Here is a 6615-nt window from a genome sequence, read left to right as displayed (position 1 = left end):
AAGTGTCATCAAAAAAATGTATGATGCAATTGAAGCCAATCAAGAATTAAATCGTGCGTACACAGTGAACGCGTTCGCAAAGGAAGCAAACGCGTTAGAATCCATATTCTATAAACTAAACGAACACGTCGATATGTTCCCCTTGTACCAGAATCTATTCAAGAGAATCGATAGCTTCAGTGCTGTAAATGAGGCACAATTAACTGAAGTTGACCGAAAAATACTACGGCTTCTTTATACGACGATATTCGGGAAAGCGGCCACCATACGAAGTGCCCACAAGTCCGATTTAATCACCGATGTGGGGAGTTTCTTGGACTTGACCATTCACAGTATCGATAAAATTGATGAGAGCGGACGCATTCGTGTCATCAATTCGCAGCGTGAAAAATACATCGTCGAAATATCGGAGAAAGTCAAAGAGGCGACGGATTATATCGAGCATAACATTGAGCCAGAGATTGAAAACATGTTTGGTAAACTCAATGTTGAGATGTCATTCAGAAATTTTGTAATGTGGTTTCAAAAGTTATACCTGTTGCAAAAGATATCGGTGACTTTATTAAGTCTACTGCTTCGAATGTTTTGGATGGATTGGACAAACCGGAAATAAACATTGGAGACATTCTATTCTCGGGTTTGAAAATAATACACGAAGAGAAAACCGGTGCGATTGAAAATGTACTGAATAAATTGAAGGGTTCGTTCAGCGGTGATAGCAAATTCAAGGAAATCGTTGATAAATTTGGTGGTCTGTTGTCTGGACTGTTGACAATGAAAATAGACCCTTCATCGCACAATAAACTTGGAGGTCTTTTACAAGATTTGTTGTCATTCGTCAATGATCCTCTGCAAGTGCTTAAAAATGTCACACAAGAAGTAAAAACAGAAATTTTGGGACCATTCAAGAACGCAACGAATGCGTTGTCCGTTATTGCAACGTCAGTGTCCACGTATAAATAAATTTGAGTGATTTATATTCGGCCGATTATCAAAACATAAACGTCAACGATGCTGAACTACGAGAGAACATCAACCACCTGCAGTTCTGTCTTTATGCAAATATCCTACTCGGTCAATACGATCGCGCGGTCGATGCGTTCAAGCAGGCTGTCTATCCATTTGCCGCTGACTATTTGGACATGTACCAATTGCCAGCATCACTGCTAGCTGGCAAGAATGAGAGCATCGATTCGGTCATTGCATCCACTGCTAACAATGTTCAATCATTGAGCCAACGCATTAAAGAATTGAACTCTACTGTGATCAATGAGAATGACATGATGATTTTCAGCGCGCACTTTGATCGAAAAGGCGATGCAAACGAACCATTCTACGTATGGAACAGCGATCAAATAAGAGAAAAGGTCAAACAATTGTTTGCCGGACAAAAGATCTATTTGTCGGACATAACGAAAAGTAGCCAGCTGAATTGCACCAAATTTAGAAAGATTAGCTTGGGATTCCATTCGGACAATGAAACATTGACTGAAATTCTGCGAACGTTCCACGTAGTGATGACGTATATGGGCGAATCGAACTATCGGTGCAACAATCAATTTTACTCAATTTATAGTCGTCCATTGAAGCTTGAATTCAGCTTTGAGCCAGGTAGACAGACCCCAGCCGTGCGGAATATGGCCTATGACAAATTGAGCGCGTCCAACCCGTCGTTGAGCCCGTATACATTGTGGTCTGTACAATTATCGCATGGCAAATTTGGTCGTTTAACTGAATATGCTGACTCGGTGGACATTGAACTGTATGGCTATGGGCAATATGTAGAGGAAGACGCCGAAATTTGCAATAGCAATTTGGAGAAATACTACTCGCGTCATAGTGCTTAGGAAGAAAAACAATGTAATTATTATTAATGACATTAAACAATACTCTTTTCGTGTAACATTGTTACATTTTTTCAAATGTTGTCCAATAATAAATGATCAATCGGGAGAATACTTTTATTTAACTGGGGGAAAATATCAGTCAAAAGAGCAATAATAAACCTTTTCGAATAAAACAGAGACATTCAAAACATACAACTCAAACTGTTGCTCGCTTTTGACCATTCTTTACTCCGTTGAAATAGTTTAAAGTTTCAAAAAAGCTGTTACATAAATGGAGACAGTGGAGGCGGTTCATTTTTGATGAAAATGTCCATGCTATGAAAGATTATAGTAGTATTCTCTTGGAACAAGCCAAGTTATATTTTTTTAACTACGAAGGAATTTTGCGTCGGAACTTCGGTTCAACTTTAATTCAGTAGGAAATACCTTAACGTTGAAATAGATTTTGTGTAGGAAATAAACTCAAATTTTCCGTGTAATTGAATGTGAATTCGATTTCGGGGATGCAAACGTGATAGAAATCGCATCTGTTCAATATGTCACCGCACGTTTGGTCCGAGTACATGTAAATTAACTTCATGCATTGGGAGGTTGAGCGTGACATATGAGAGCGTGAAATCGTCAAAGTGAAGTGGATATGATACGGTACCAAATGTTGTGATTTGGTTTGATGATAGTCGTCGGCCGATAGTGAAACCGTAAAAGGAATATCATTGTGCTATTTATCTATATTTGTCACATGCCTTTGAAACAAAGTTCTACTTCGTTATCATTTTTTTTTTATATTTTCGGGGTTTATGTCTTTTCAGCCAAATCATTTTTGATTAGGTCATGTTTTGTGAAATATGAGAAAAAAAGCCATAAAACTAGATAATTTATTATACACGCCAAAATTTTATTGAAAACTGGCCATATTTTTCCGTAAATTAATGAAATGTAGCCAAAAAGTGAAAGTTCTCACGCATCCAAGTCGCATATCTCCATTGATAGTGTACGCTTTGACTGTACACAAGTGGAACATTTTTTTTCTCGTTATGGATTTGTATCCTGGTTTCTAGTGTTTTTTTCTGCCGTTGGAAATTCTCATAATTCGGATATTTCGTGCGTTTTGATTGCGATTGCGCCACATGCGAAATGGTTAAATATCTCGAAATTAACTCGAGCGTAAGCAATATTTATTAATTATGAATCTGATTATTATTATGAATATTGGCCGTGAGTGGTGAACTGTTGGTGACATTATAAAAAGGAAAGAGAAAATGTATCCATACATACGTACGAATATATTTCTTTTCTAGTACAAACGATAATGCGGAATGTTTTTATATTTGTGTGCATAAAACAGGCTATATTTCTGAAAGCACGCACTTCCGTTCGTCCGAAATAACGGCTGCAATCACTGTCCACTTGTGAGCGAGTGTCCAGATATCGCGACGATTGTGGTTGGGGAGTGTGGCTGATTTAGTTGGCTGCAAAGAAAAAGTAAAAGACCAGAGCGTGAACTGATTCAAAGAATGTCAAGCAGAGTCCATAACATTGTTTGATTTTCGCTAGATAAAGTTGTACGTATTCTTATATGACATTGCGACGATAAAAAAATATTATAATGCCGCAAAGAAAATATGGAAAAAAATATATAAATGTATAAATGAGAAATGTGAACCCACGAATAAAAATTACAGTGAAAATAGAATGATATTCAGCGATTAAAATCTAATGGTGAATGTGTGTGATGATGTGTGCTGTTTTGGTATGACTTGGGTCTGTGGAAAACTTCCTTTCCGAAATGAATGCGAACCATTGAATGACATTAAATCGCTTTCTCTTCCATACTGAGCGAATATGTTGGAGCGATAACAATCGAATAAATTCAGTCACTTATGATTGAGTGTCATGATTTTCGGCGCATATTTCCTTGCTCTCTGCCGCTGCCGCCGCCACCACCACCGTTGTGCGACGGCTGTTCATTTTTTGAGCAAGGTGGGCAAAAATTTCGTCCTCTCTTTGGCCCGTGGTTGCTATTCACGCTGAAGATTAAGATAATCATCGAATCGCATAATTGAATCAATTTTGGCCAAAGGACAAGAAAAAAAATACACAAAAATGACTTCAATCTATTAAATCTACGGATTTCGGTTGATAGACTTGAGGCAATTATTTCCAGTGACCGCTGGACAAAGTGAATTCACGTCGCAGTCATAACATTTATCATTTTCCTAATGGGAGTCATTGCTCCGCGAAGATTTATCGTCAAAACAAATGCAATCATAAATTCAGGTCGCATAACACATTCAAACCATTCCAATTTGCCACGCAGAATCTTTGCTTCCGAAGAAATCACGTTGATTTTGGATAAAACGTCGTAAAACTATCGTTTGCGTAAATCACCGAATCTCTGTTCGGAACGTTGCCAAAATGACATCAAAGTTATCCAAGCACAAATACCACCGGACAGTAGTAGATTCCATTCGGAATGTGCCAGTTGACACGACAACATCTGAATGGCTATTTTTACCAATCTCATCATCATCCAAATGGTTTCGAAATTCGTATTGGCGAGCAATAAAAATCGAACTTCCTCGGCACATAAATTTTTACTCCTCTCTCGATGGCCGAAGAAATGAGCCAAACATACCCATGGTAACATGTGGATTGGATTGGTAAATCGCCTTTTGTCTTGTAAATATATGTTATTGGATTTGGCTCTATCTCAAAAGTTATTCCTTCGATTCGCCATATTTTTGCGTTGTAAACACACTCACACGCACACACCGACCATTGGGTAACCATTTTCCGATATATCGCACTGTTAGATTTGATGATTTGTCGTTATTTTGTATAAAACAATGCTATCCCGTGCACACAAAATCATTGGTTATGTATGTGACGCCGATGTAAATGATTTGATGAAACCACATAACTAACGCTGTCCATTACATTAGTTGAATATCGAAAATGGTCACATAAAAGAATTTGATTTATTGATTTCATATCTTTCGAAAACATATATAAACTTTGCAACTGTGTACAACTATAACTCTTGCTGTGTGCATGTGGTAGTCTTTCCTCTAGGAGTGTGGCATACGTTAATCGGTGCTATCGTCACTTCATAACGAATGATTTCCACTATTCGCTTCCATATCATATGGCCATTATGAATTGTGAGAATTTTATTGCAGCACCTTTACGTTTTCAGAATTCATTTCAGCATTGTGCTGGGCTGCTGAACAGCAAAGTGGTGACCAACCGTGCAACATTGCAATATGTAACGAGAATGTTAATTTTATAAAATTCACTTTTATTGCAGGAAAATTCTTCGACTTTATGGTTTTACCACTTATGTGCTTGTCGCGTAGGTACACCAAAAAACTTTGAATGACTGCTATTTATCGATGGAATAATACACACTTTTCAATCGGGCTTCTGTAGCAATCAACGTTTTTTTTTCTTCAGATAAATCGTTCAACTACCACCGTTTTGAATACATACATTCACCAATTTCTGTTTCCAGGTCAAAAGGAGCAATCCAATTTTCGGGATCATAATGTGAATAAAAAAAAACCACAAACAAATAAACAATAAACACTTTGCATTTCGATTGCCTCTCAATCTGTTGACTCGCCGAGGGACACGCACACGCAATTTCGTTCGGACACGATTCTTTATTGTGCAATTTCCAGCGCCAATTTAGCCGATCATTTTCATTCAAGAAGCTGAAAACAAAAGTGCACGCATTGAAATAGCAAAAACGTTTCAATTAACATTCACCCTCAATAATATTCGAACGTCGTCTCGTTTCACTCGTCCGCTTTATTCAGACACTCGAACCATGTTCTCTGCATTTATTCACTCTCTGGCCATTGTTGTTTGTGGCTGCTCGCTCTCTCTCTTGTCGACATAAAAAGGACATGTTATGGTGAAAATGCGATTCGAGTCTAAATCAAAGATTATAAATGGAAATCGTGAGGAGATAGTAGCAGGAATATATATTCCATATATATGAATATATGCATTAGTCAGACCGGAATGAGATGAAATTTTTATTCAAAAAATGTGAAAAAGGGAGCACCGTGAAAAAAAAAATCTATAACCGTTAGCTCTATATATGTGTGTACTCCGAGCGGGTGTAAGTGTATGAGATGAAACAGTGAGTAACCACTTATTATTTGTAATTATGCATCCAGGCTGCACATATAAAGCCACAAGCCCCCTTTATAGCGTCAATATGTGCATTTGCGGTTCACTCAAATCACACACACAAAAACAATTATTACGCCAAATTTGTAGCGGTTAGAATTAGAGCGGTGGTGCTTGAGCAGCTGACTCCTATCGCAAATTGTCTTTTCATAGCCATAAACGGCTTAAGTCGTTGAACGTATGTTAATGAATGTTTGTAAGCGCTTTAATTTAATATCGATTAATAAAGTGGTTTCAAACTCTAGAAAAAAACTTCATTTGTCATCGTTAAAAAAAATCTTTTCGTTCTTTTTCTACAAAAAATCAAGCAAAATATGTTGTAACGTGTAAAAGGTAAGTGAAGCAAATAGTCTTTGTTAAAGATTCATTTGATACAATTCCAATTAATTGCTGGCTATTCGGGTGATTCGTTTCAAGAAGTCATCCATTAAAAATAATTACCCAAAAAATCATAACTTTGTGAAAAGATTGATGTAAATATATCATGTGAACTGGCGACACATTACTCAGTCGATTGGTCAAAAAGAGAGAGAGAGAGAGAGAGAGAGAGAGAGAGAGAGAGAGAGAGAGA

This window comes from Sitodiplosis mosellana, unplaced genomic scaffold, assembly GCF_009176505.1.
Source record: "Sitodiplosis mosellana isolate CC-2019 unplaced genomic scaffold, AAFC_SMos_1.0 Smas_scaffold_76, whole genome shotgun sequence".
NCBI lineage: Eukaryota > Metazoa > Arthropoda > Insecta > Diptera > Cecidomyiidae > Sitodiplosis > Sitodiplosis mosellana.
This window is presented reverse-complemented; position numbering follows the sequence as displayed.